Source organism: Urtica dioica, chromosome 1 (genome assembly GCF_054948205.1).
Source record: "Urtica dioica subsp. dioica isolate 48M chromosome 1, U.dioica_male_clone48M_v1_H2, whole genome shotgun sequence".
Taxonomy (NCBI): Eukaryota; Viridiplantae; Streptophyta; class Magnoliopsida; order Rosales; family Urticaceae; genus Urtica; species Urtica dioica.
In genome coordinates, this window is record NC_142756.1 from 8959941 (window position 1) to 8972365 (window position 12425).

At 46.3% G+C, this 12425-nt stretch overlaps 1 non-coding gene across 1 annotated transcript; it reads left to right on the forward strand.

Annotated features, from left to right (window-relative positions):
* The first annotated feature begins 11605 nt into the window (after positions 1-11605).
* TRNAE-CUC (transfer RNA glutamic acid (anticodon CUC)) lies at positions 11606-11678 on the forward strand. The gene has a single exon. It is a non-coding gene; the product is annotated as a tRNA-Glu (tRNA).
* Positions 11679-12425: the final 747 nt, after the last annotated feature.

Consider the following 12425-nt stretch of genomic DNA (forward strand, 5'->3'; position numbering starts at 1 on the left):
TGCATGAGCTCAGCCAGCGGCTTATTTCTCCATTTTTATTATTATTTTCATTTCAACGAAGTGTGTAGTGAAACACAAACAAAAGTGTCTTTGTAATCAGTCCCATGTAACCGCAGGACATTATTTCAGTTCAATGAAATCCGTTTACCCCTTTCTCGAACCCTTATTTATCACCTGACGTATAATTATCGCTTATGTTTATGTCACAATGAAGGGAACTAGGGGGGGAAGTAGCCTTCTAAGTCTCTTCCCCAATCTTTACAAGATCACGCAAGAGACTGTGGGTTAATGATGGACAGGGACTCGAGGCGTCAAAGACGCCCAGCCCGACAGCAAGGAAGGCAGCGAGGCACCCACGAGGCACTCATGCAAAACAGGGACCCGAGGCGTCAAAGACGCCCAGCCCGACAGCAAGGAAGGCGGCGAGGCGCCCACGAGGCACTCACGCGAACAGGGACCCGAGGCGTCAAAGACGCCCAGCCCGACAGCAAGGAAGGCGGCGAGGCGCCCACGAGGCACTCACGCGAACAGGGACCCGAGGCATCAAAGATGCCCAGCCCGACAGCAAGGAAGGCGGCGAGGCGCCCACGAGGCACTCACGCGAACAGGGATCCGAGGCGTCAAAGACGTCCAGCCTGACAACAAGGAAGGCGGCGAGACGCCCTCCGGGGCACTCACGCGGGTCAGAGACGTCGAGTACGTCCGACCTAACAGCAGGAAAGGGGACGAGGCACCCCTAAAGTCAAAGACATCAAAGCAAGCAAGATATTCAACACAGTAACATTTAAAGACGAAGATCGAAGATAACTCTCATTCCACCATTTGAACACCACAAAAGAGAGTCAAAACAAAATCTAACTAGGTGCACAACCGACCGCACCATCCCCAAAATCATCATCTAACTAGGCGCACAAAAACCGCACTATACAAAAAGAAAAATCTACTCGAACATGATAGATAAGGTACTGATAAAAGGAAAAGCTAGCTAAATAGCGGGAGCACCGTAGAGACGTCAATCCTCGTCATTAGAATCGCCGTCTTGACCATCCCCCAGGTCCACGTGCGCCTCACCCTCGGAAGGACCCTCCTGCTGACCCTGTTGAGTGGTCGCTGCGGGCGGCACGGCCGAACCCTCGAGGACGGCCCGGGGGGAGGCAGGAAGGGCGATCGAAACGTCGGGCATGGCCGCATCAGGCTGGGCAGCGCGGAGTCTCGCTGAAGCGCCATCGATATCGAGAAACCTGTAGGTAGGGGGGATGCTAGCGTTCTCCTCCTGGTAACCGTCGTGACACATGGTAACCCCCATCCAAAACATCGCATCGGAGGCCTCCTTCCACTCGCTCTCCATCCTCGCTAGCTTGACCCCCACGGACCTTTCGAGCCGAGAAACGGTCGCCGTCGCGCCCGTCAGGCCGGCACAGAGGGACTCGATCGTCTTCTTATCCTCGTCAAGTCGAGCGCGCATGGAAGCAAGCTTATCGGCGTGATGTACCGCCTCTCCTTGGAGGCACCTTACCCGCTCCTTGAGGTCGGCAATCTCATGGCGAGCGCGAGATACCTCAACAGATCACTCGTCGGACGATAGCACCGCCTCCTTCAGTTCCAAGTCGCGCTCCTCCAACTTCTTCTTCAACTGAGCCACCTCAGCGCGGGCGACCGCTTTGCCCTCAGCAAAGCCGGCGGCTCACTCAGCCTGAGCCTCTAACTTTAGCCGTTCCGCCTCCTTGCGGAAAAAGTCCCGCTCCTTGCGGATCTCCCCCATCTCCTGCAGACGGTCGCGGGCGGCTCGATACACTTGCTCGTTATGCTCGCTCACCATGAAAAGCTGAAAATAAATAAGATAACAATACGAGGTACGGTCAGGAAACCATTGCTACCAACCAGGAGGACAAGTGAAAAAGACTCACCGAGCGAGAAAGCTCTGTTGCATCCCGCATCGATTGGAGACCGCCCTTCGAAACCACCGATTTGAAGTCTCCCATGCGAACCTTTCCCAAGTCCTGGAGGCAACGCTCGTCGAGACGGTCCCCGAGTTCAGAAACGGTCAGACCGCGAGATTTCTTTGGCGGGGGAGGGTCAGCATCAGAGGCGTGGCGCTTTAAACCACCACTACCCTTCGTGGCACCACGACCCTTGGGCGCGGAGGCTATCGCCGCATCGCGGTCACCCAGCGCGGCATAGGGCGCGGCCGGCGGGACCGAGGGAGGCGCGCCGTCCCTCCCATCACCATTGACGTGGGCAACGAGAACTGCAGTGGAGCCATGAGCGCCCGGCCCCCCCTGGGGGGCGGGCGGGGTGTCCGGCGAGGACGTAAACCTCCTACGCTCGCTTGTCCTCTCGCGTTGAACTCGGGTAGCCGAAGCCTCGACAATATTACGGGCACCTGGCGCAACACGAAACTCGACGGGTGGGACTAACGACGGTACGAACCTCCTCCTCTCACCTCGACCTACAGGAGCCATACCTGCGTAATACACAACAAAGCCATCAGTAATAAGCATGGAAAACTTGGGATGGAGACAACATTAGGAGAAACGAAGAAGTAAACGACTAAGTAAGAGATCCTCTAGGGGGAGCTTCTACCATCCTGCACCACTGGCGGTGGCGGTGGGGACGGCAAACCCGAAAAGTCCACCAAGGGGGTCGAGACACACGGAGACGACAAAGGGGTCGGACCCGACGGGCCTGGCAGAGGGGCCCCCCGAGGTGACGCGCGAAACACGGCAGCCCGAGTTGACGACGCCACGGAGGTTGCCGAAGAGTCCGAAAGAGGAGATTTGGAGCCCGACAGCGCCATGGTTCCCGAACGCGATTCCGACGCTGACAGGACGACCAAAGGCGGCCCCGACTCGTGAGGGATGGCCGGGAGAGCTAGGGGCTCGTCCGCCGCCAAGCCGTCAGCAGGGGCAGGCCCGCAAAACGGATACCAACCTGCACTGGCCCACCGCTCGGGGTCCAGGTAAGCCCTCCCCTCGCGCTCCCCATGAGTGAGTCCCCTGATATACGCGATAAACCTGTCGCGTCCGGGCAAGTCCTCGCCGGAGGGGAAGTCGCCCATCACGCTGAACTCCCGAGGTGCGTCCCCAAGTAGCTCGACGGGCACCCAGACCCAGTCGGACTTCCATGACTTGGAAATCTTGGAGGGCAAGTCGTTCAAGAGCGCGCGGTTCAAACGATCCCGAGGGGAGTACATGCCGGGGACGCTCGTGTTATGGAAGAACGCAAACAAACCTCAAAACTCATCAAGTGTCATGGCACGGCCGCATTTTCTATGCCATATGATATGGCATGTGGTGACGTAGCGGTAACAGGTCTGAGATAGCTGAGCGGCATGCAACCCAAGGGCCGCGAGGAGACGTTGCAAGATCGGCTGCAGGGGGAGTCCCATGCCGTTGCGCAAACTATCAAGGTGAACAGCAGCATAACTGACCGGTGGACGACTCGGGACCTCCCCCCCTTGCGGAACGCGGAACTCCACCCCGGGTGAGAAAATTATCTCGCGACGGAGCCTCGCCAACTTAGCAGGCGTGATCCTACTCGGAATGTCGAGACTTGAATAGTCCCGCGACCCCGTAGGAAGTATCTTGGGTCGAATCCGGGACTTGTCCGGAGAAGGCACGACCCCAACCGGCATCGCCGCCCTCACCGTTTCCCCCTGGGCCCCAGGACGTTTCCGCACGATCTCTTTTCCCTTCTTCCTAGACCTGGACGAGGGGCGGTAGTCGGGGTCGGCGCGAGGGGCTGCCGTAATGGCCGGGGCACGCAAGGAGATCCTGTCCGGAGCCGAGGTCGCGCGCCTGGGACGTGCACAGATCTCCCCGTGCCGACCAACCTAGTACGCGGGCCCGGAGAGACGACGCGGGTTGGAGGAAGACGCGGTCGGGGGTGGGGGCGAGACCTCACGCACGATCGAGCACCGGGCCGAAGGAAAGCCGAACGCTGAGCGCAGGTGGTGGCCGAGCTCCCCTCGTTTGTCTTCTGAGAGGAGCGCCGGAGAATACCCAGATCTCCCGAGCCGAGGGGGGACCGCGCTGGAGGATTTCGGACCGGTGGGAGAGACCAAGCGGCAGGGAAGAAGAGACGGGCTGGAGTGAGATGCGCCCGGGCGAAGGATGGCCGAGGATACCGGACGGCGGCTGTGAGGAGAAGAAGAGCAAAAAGAAAACCCTAGCTCCTTGTCCAGTGAGACACGCGAAGAAGAAAGAGGAATGGGGTGGGCTGGACACGTGGACGAATTTTGTTGGCCCAAAAGAGTGATTTTTAAATCACAGTGGTTTTTTAAAAGATTTGTGCAAGGAGTCTTCCCCAAAAAATCATCCCGAGAATTCAAAATAAAAGGGAAATCCTTTTTACCACAGCCCCCAAGACTTTTTTTCAGCAGCCTCAATAATATCTGGGAAATTATCTCCACTTTCAAACTCAAAGAAGTCATCACATGGAGGAGAAAATGACATATCTAAATCCTTAAACCCCACAAAATCATCAATACCAAGGTCAGGGGGCCCACTATCTCCATGGGGGTTGGTGGAATCCATCAATATAGGATAAAAATCATGTGAAAAGTGACAGGTGAATGATTAAAAAATCAGCAAAAAGGGGGAAAATCAAAGACCCACCTTCAGAAAGAGCTGGACTTCCTCCAAAGCAACAAACAAAAATAACCTTTCCTCTCAAAAGCTCCACACCACCTAAAAAAAATGAAAGTTTCTTGAATAACAAGTCACCCAAGAAACTGGGGGTTAATGTTATGAGAGATTTTCCTTACCCAAGAGAAACATCAAGCCCAACCCAAAAAATCAAGGAACCTAGCCCTGCCAGGAGCAAGAAGGGAAGGATCCAGCCCTGCCGAGGGCAAGGAAGGAAGGAATGATCCGGCCCCGCCGAGGGCAAGGAAGGAAGGACCCAGCCCTGCCAAGGGCAGGGAGGGAATGACCCAGCCCTACCAGGGGCGAAGAAGGGAAGACCCAGCTCTACCAAAGGCAAGGAAGGAAGGACCCGGCCCTGCCAAGGGCAAGGAAGGAAGAGCCTAGCCCCGCCGAGGGTTAGGAGAAAAAATCCCAGCCATGCCAAGGGCCAGGAAGGAAAAATCCCAACCACGCCAAGGGCCAGGAAGGAAAAATCCAAGCCGACCTCCAGGCGAGCTCGACCTCCAAGCGAGCTAGACCTCGGGGGGGCGAGCTCGACCTCGGGCGAGCTCGACCTCGACTTCGGGCGAGTTCGACCTCCAGCGAGCTCGACCTCCAGCGAGCTCGACCTCAGACGAGCTCGACACCCAGCCAGGGTCGACCTCCGGGCGAGCTCGACCTCCGGGCGAGCTCGACCCCCCGGGCGAGCTCGACCTCAGGGGCGAGCTCGACCTCCAGGCGAGCTCGGCCTTCGGGCGAGCTCGACCTCCAGGCGAGCTCGACCTCGGGCGAGCTCGACCTCAGGCGAGCTCGACTTCGGGCGAGCTCAACCTCCAGCGAGCTCGACCTCGGCGAGCTCGACCTCAGACGAGCTCGATTTCGGGCGAGCTCGACCTCCGGGCGAGCTCGACCTCAGACGAGCTCGACTTCGGGCGAGCTCGACCTCCGGGCGAGCTCGACCTCCAGCCAGGGTCGACCTCCAGGCGAGCTCGACCCCCGGGCGAGCTCGACCTCCGGGCGAGCTCGACCTCCGGGCGAGCTCGACCTCCGGGCGAGCTCGACCCTCGGGCGAGCTCGACCTCGGGCGAGCTCGACCCCGGCGAGCTCGACCTCAGACGAGCTCGACTTCGGGCGAGCTCGACCTCCAGCGAGCTCGACCTCGAGGCGATCTCGACCCCCCAGGCGAGCTCGACACCCAGCCAGGGTCGACCTCCAGGCGAGCTCGACCTCCAGGCGATCTCAATCCCCAGGCGATCTCGACCCCCCCCAAGCGAGCTCGACACCCAGGCAGGGTCGACCTCCAGGCGAGCTCGACCTCCAGGCGATCTCGACCCCCAGGCGATCTCGACCCCCAGGCGAGCTCGATCTCCAGGTAGGCTCGCTCAACCTCCAGGCCAGGTTCGACCTCCAGGAGGAAGTCCAACCCAAAAATTGTGAAGGCAATCCCAGCCCTGCCGAGGACCAGGAAAGAAAAGTCCCGGCCCTGCCAAGGGCCAGGAAGGAAAAGTCCCAGCCCCGCCGAGGGCAAGGAAGGTTCAAGCATTGTGCATGGTCAGCCCCTACAGAAATCAAGGGAAAAATGAAAAGACCATCCTGTCCCGACTCATCACACTCCTATAAATACCTTCAGATTCCTCATTTGGAGGTAAGTTGGCTCACACTTACAAAACCTCTGCTTCTCTCTCATCAGAGCTTCTCTCTCCAGAACTTGAAGCACGACACCTAGACTAATGTTGAGCGTCGGAGTGCCCGCCGGAGGAAACCCCTCCGCGGTCCTTTAGCTCACTCTCTTCTCTTTTCTCAGGTGACGAGTCGTCGGAAATCCTTTTCCGGCACGGCGGAGGTACAGGTGTTGGGACAACTTCTCCGTTCGACCACCGCGCGGTCATAGGGTCCGACCCTTGACCGAACCGCGGACCGATTTTCGTGTTGATCCATTTTCAGGCATTAACAGTAATCACATTCGTGGAAATTTTTTTTAACGCTAACTCAAACTAAATAATGTAATCTTAAAGATTCTCGAGAATATGATTAACATTATTCCCAATAAAACACACCCAAAAGAACGAATTTTGTTGAAATTTCATTGAAAATTGTGTTTTCGCACCACACTAGTCTTCAGATGATTTATTGGGCACTCTAGCTTACTAGACTTTTTAAAACTCAGAATTGTAAAATAATCAACGTTTTAGTAATATTTGGTAATTAGCCAATCTTTAATGCAATAAGACATAATTATCCTTATTTTTTCCCCTCATTCTTTGTCAAAAATAAATTAAATGAAAATAATTTCTCTATACCTAAATACTCTCTCTCTCTCTCTCTCTCTCTCTCTCTCTCTCTCTCTCTCTATTCGTTACATTTTTAGACATAACAAAGGTAAAAAAAAAAAACAACAGCATCGCAGTTAATAATTGGTAATAATTGATAATAGGTTTCTGGGTAGAAACTTATTACCAGTTAGTACGACTATTAGTCAAAGCAAAAACCTATTAACAGTTATTAACAATTATTAATTACGTTTTTAATGTTTTTGACATTTGTCAATGGCTAAAAAATGTGACGAGAGAGAGAGAAAGAGTAAACGTGAAAATAGAGAGAGAGATAACTGAGATCCTAATAATTAGGGATTTTGAATAATAAATTAGATTTTATTAATTACGAAAATAAATTATATTAACTAATTAATACGTGTAAAAATGGTATAAATAATGTGCCACATAAGTAGAATGGCTAAAAAAAATATGAAACGTATGACAAAATGAAATTCTTAGGTTTGAATAGGCAAAGTCAGTTGCAAATAATTTATTTTAGTGTTTTTTTCATAACTAATTTCATTGTTTTCAAGTTTCTATCGTTCGAACAATAGGCATCAATGCACTATTTTAAGTTTGTTTTCAAATCAACGTGGCATTTCAGTATTAATTTATACATAAATGTAAGATTATGAGAGAAGCATGAAAGGTACATAAAAAATTATCATTCTAAAAGTAAAGATAAATATTTTGTCAAAAAAAAAAAAGTAAAGATAAAGAATGTCATTTATACATGGAATTTGATCGTTTTTATCACGTGTCATTTATTCGTTTAAAGTCTAAATAATAGTATTATTTATCAATTCTTATGATAGACTTGTGTACTTTTAATATGTTTTGCTCATATTTACATATAATTTATTATATAAATGAGGTACCTGGAGCAATTTTCATCTCATTCTTTTACCATATATAAAAGCCCATTTTTGAAGGCTATATAAAATCACAAAAAATCCCAACTCTCTCTCTCTCTCTCTCTCTCTCTCTCTCTCTCTCAACCATCAAATGATGTGTATTTTTTTAAAACATATATGTGATCTAAAGTTTTGTTGGAAGTTTATAGATACGTGTCTTTTAATTAATATACCGGATCCAAAGGTTTTGTTATTTTTAGTCTATATTTGATGTGAGATTTTGTTATTGTGCAATTTGTGATTGTCTATATATATATTTTTTTAAATTGTATAAAATGGCCGTGCCTCGTCTATAACTGCCACAAGAATTGTTATCCCTTGTTGTGCTGAGCTACATAGACAATGGATGATTTTTAGTTCTATAATTCTTTCCTACTATTGTGTGTGTATAAACGTGGACAGGGAGTTGTGTGTATATATATATATATATATATATATATATATATATATATATATATATATATATAACGTCTAAACTAATCCTGAACTAACAATCATCCATTCTCTTTTGCCAAAAACCCAAAAATAACACCATACCAATCTTAGTCAAGCCCCTGAATCAATATAACCTAATAACTAAAAGCACAATGATATGATCATCCCATATCCTTCGAACTCCCATATACTCGAGACAATTACATTATGGTTTCCCATGAAGTGATACAAAGCCACACTCTTCTTGTGGGCGTCGCAATGGCGGTAATCTTGGCCAGCAATCACGAGTGTTGGTCGGAGGCGAAGTTTCTGACGTATAGAGCGATAAGGACCGGCGATCCTCAGAAAGCTTGCCGGAAGAGCAGTCCCCAAAATTGCCATCCGCCGCAAGTCAACCCTTGGCAGAGGGGCTGCTCTAGAATATTCCAATGCCGCCGCTCTGCTCCTCCTATCCCCGGCAACAACGATCAAGAGATCGTCGTCACCGATCCCAAATCTCCCTCCCCCGTCCCACCGCCAGATCGCGATCACGATGACCACGGCGACAACAATGATGATGATGATCACGATGACGATGATGATGATCACGATGACGATGATGATGATGATGATGATGATGATGATGGTCTGAACGAAGATAAACATGCACGCAGACACCGGAAGAGAGGCGTGGAACGTGATGATGGTGGTGATCGGAATGGTGGTCGAAAAGGCTCGCGTTCGATCCGTGGAAGAAAGTTCTCTGGTCCTCATCGCATGCGCGAGAAACGAGTGGGGCGTCCGATAAGCCGGTGACCAAGTAATTGTTTTTGAATTACATTTTCTTGATGTTGTTGTTGTTGCGTTGAGAGATATTGTTGTAATTATATGCATGAAAATATTTGTATTTTGAGGTTTTCTGAACACTAGAAGTTTTTTTGTGATTACTAAAAAAAAAGGCTATCACATGCAAAAATAAAAAAATGAGGCATTTTTTATAATCCTCTTATTTATATTTTGTTTAACCTCTCATTCTATTTCAATTTCATTAAAATCACATTTGGGTTCTTTATCATTATTAGTCTCTCTAGATTTTTCTATTCTCGTATTATCATCTCCATGTTCGCTCACTTCTTCATTACCTATGATTACTAAAAATAAAATTTATGAGAAATTTATCAATAAGAGCTTATTTTTTAGAGTTCACTAAATCTTCTTCTCTCATTTTTTTTCTTCAATTTTTCATAACCCGAAGCAAATTTTCGACAAGACATAACTAATAAAACAAATAAACACACATACACGAAGAAAAAAACGAACAAGCAATAATACTCTCAAATTTTAAAGACTCAAATGAAATAATTGAGGAAATATCGACATAAATACTTAATGTTTTCGTGATCATACATTTAAATCTCTATTTTTTTTTTTGCGACAAAACTACGTAATGTTCATTTTCAGTTACACCGTTACAAAATTAGGACTAAAGATGACGGAGATACACGTGCAATGTTCATATTCAATGTTTCATTTTTATTTACAAATAATGAATTTAAAAAACAATTAAAAAAATAATTATTCTTCTTTCTTAATCCTCCATCGTCCTCACCACTCTGTCTGCAAAAATAATTCTTCTTCGGCTCTTCTTTCTTCTGCCTCACCGGAGCCTCAAAGGGCTTTCGCTGGACTTGCAACGACCTTAAGGGATCGATTTCCCGGTTCAAGACCAAGCTCAACCAATCAAAGGAGATCGAGGAAAAACTAGTTTGTCCAAACGATTGGATTGAGTCTTCTCCCAAATGATGATTCAATAAATCCCCCAAAAGTCAAAGGAAAAAAAAAGTCCCCAAAGTTTTATGGCTTTGAATCACAAGTCCGTCGAATCTTGCCCATCAAGTCCGTCGATTTCCGCCACGGGGTATGTTCAATCCTCCTCTCCAAGGGCCCCGACGACCTCTACCCGAGTTAGCCCGGCCCACGCCGTCTACTTCTCCGTCTACGAGCTCTACAAAAGTGCTTCTCCGACGACACGCTCGGCGGAGGAAACTTGGCCTTGGACGTGGCGGCGAGGGTGTGCGCGATTGTGGTGAGCGGCGTGGTGTTCACACCCATGGACATGGTCGAGGAGAGGCTGCAGCTCGAGAGCATTCCGTGTTCGCTGCGTCCTTTTTTTTTTCCTTTCAATTCCTTCAGTTTTGTTATATTTTTTCTTCATTTTCTAACTGTTTTTTAAAATTGTCTCTTTCTTTAGTTTTACAAGCAACATTCATGCGCTTCGCAGCTATAATTTTAATGTATCTATAATTTTTCAACATTCATGCGCTTCTTTCTTTTGATTGTTGTTTAATATTGACATACATACCTTGTTAAAAACTTAAGAGCGTCAAAATGCAACACGAAAATAGGATGGTGAAAATAACTAATTTAGATTTGCTGCAAATAATGACTACCGGTAGAAACAACGACATCATGAAGAGCTTTATGTTAGCTTAAACTTCGCAAAAATTAAAAAAAAAAAAAAAACGAAGAGCCTACTTATAGTGGCATGTAGATGAAAATCATCTAAAAATCTAGAGATATCTAGACTTTAAAATTTTAATTGTTATCTAATAAGGATGATTATACTATTATCTAGAAGTTCAAATAAAATGCATGTAAATGAAAATCATCTAAAAATATCTAGATTTAATTTTTTATTTTTTTATTTTTATCCAATAGTGATGATTATACTATTATCTAGAAGTATTTAGTTCAAATAAAAAAAATTGCATCCGTTGTTGTCAAATATAATGACGACTATTACTGTACTATTATCTAGAAAGATTAAAAATTGTTAGACTTAGATTAATGATGACTATTAAACTTTTTGTTAGTATCTTAAAATTAAAAGGTAAATTTATCATTATATTTTAACATGAATAGTAAAATAAGTAAATATAAATAGTAAACTCTACTTCTCTCAAAATTGTTTTATTTAATTATTACATTAATAATTTGTTTGTTTCATTTATTTGATTCTATTTCAGCGTTTAGTGTATAATTATTTTTTTTTAAAAATGAGCGAATAAATATATATCTCTGTCATCTTTAACTCCTGACTTTACAAGAAAAATTAAGGATTTAAGTGTATGATCACAAAAATATCGAGTATTTATGTCGGCATTTTCTCGAACCATAGAACCTGAAAATTCATGAATTAAAGTGATTCACATGTAGTTTCTATATGAAGTTTCGAAGTTCTGGTGTAGGCTTCCTTGAAGGCTATCAAAAGTGAGTAGCCTATGCACATGAAATTACAAAACTATATATAACTTTGTTAATCAGTACAAACATAAAATCCGTTGTAGTCTAGTTGGTTAGGATACTCGGCTCTCACCCGAGAGACCCGGGTTCAAGTCCCGGCAACGGAATCTTTTGTTTTTTTTATCATACATTAAACGACAAGATTTATTTAATTTTTTTATAAATAAAACGACAGAATCCAGGTGATAAACGACAAGATTTATTTAATTTTTTTTTTAAATAAAACGACAGAATCCAGGAGAATAACAGATACAGCTGTATCAGACCGAGTGCACTTGTTTCCCATTCTTTTGCCAAATTCCTTATTTCCGGGATGTTGAAGACTTGTAACAAACGCGGACAAATATCTTATATTGTTTAGAATCAACATTGTATTATAATCCAAGAATATTATCTAAATTTATAGTACATTGCAATGTAAAAAAAAATCAGAAGTATATAATCAGTTATCTAAATTTTCCTTACGGAATAGGAACGATTTCCCTTCTACTACTTAGCAAATTTACAAATGTTGTACTTTCAAAATGGTATCTGAGAATCTTGATCGTAACATCCCAACCCTTGATACTTGCGAGCTTCTTTGAATCATTTATCATACTTGGGGATAGGGGCTATATGGGGACCAGCGGGTGTACGGGTCCCCATTGCCTTGACGATTAATTTTTTTTATATATATAATCTATAAATTGAAATTTCGTCGTGGAAATTCAAGCTTAGTAAAAAAATTGTGTTTATCCAATTTTGTTGTGGAGTGTTTACACAAGAACTCGTATATGAATGATTCCCCGAGTTTGGAAGAACAATAAAAGTTCCGAGTTGAAGTAATCTTGAGCATTATCGATGTGCACTACTTA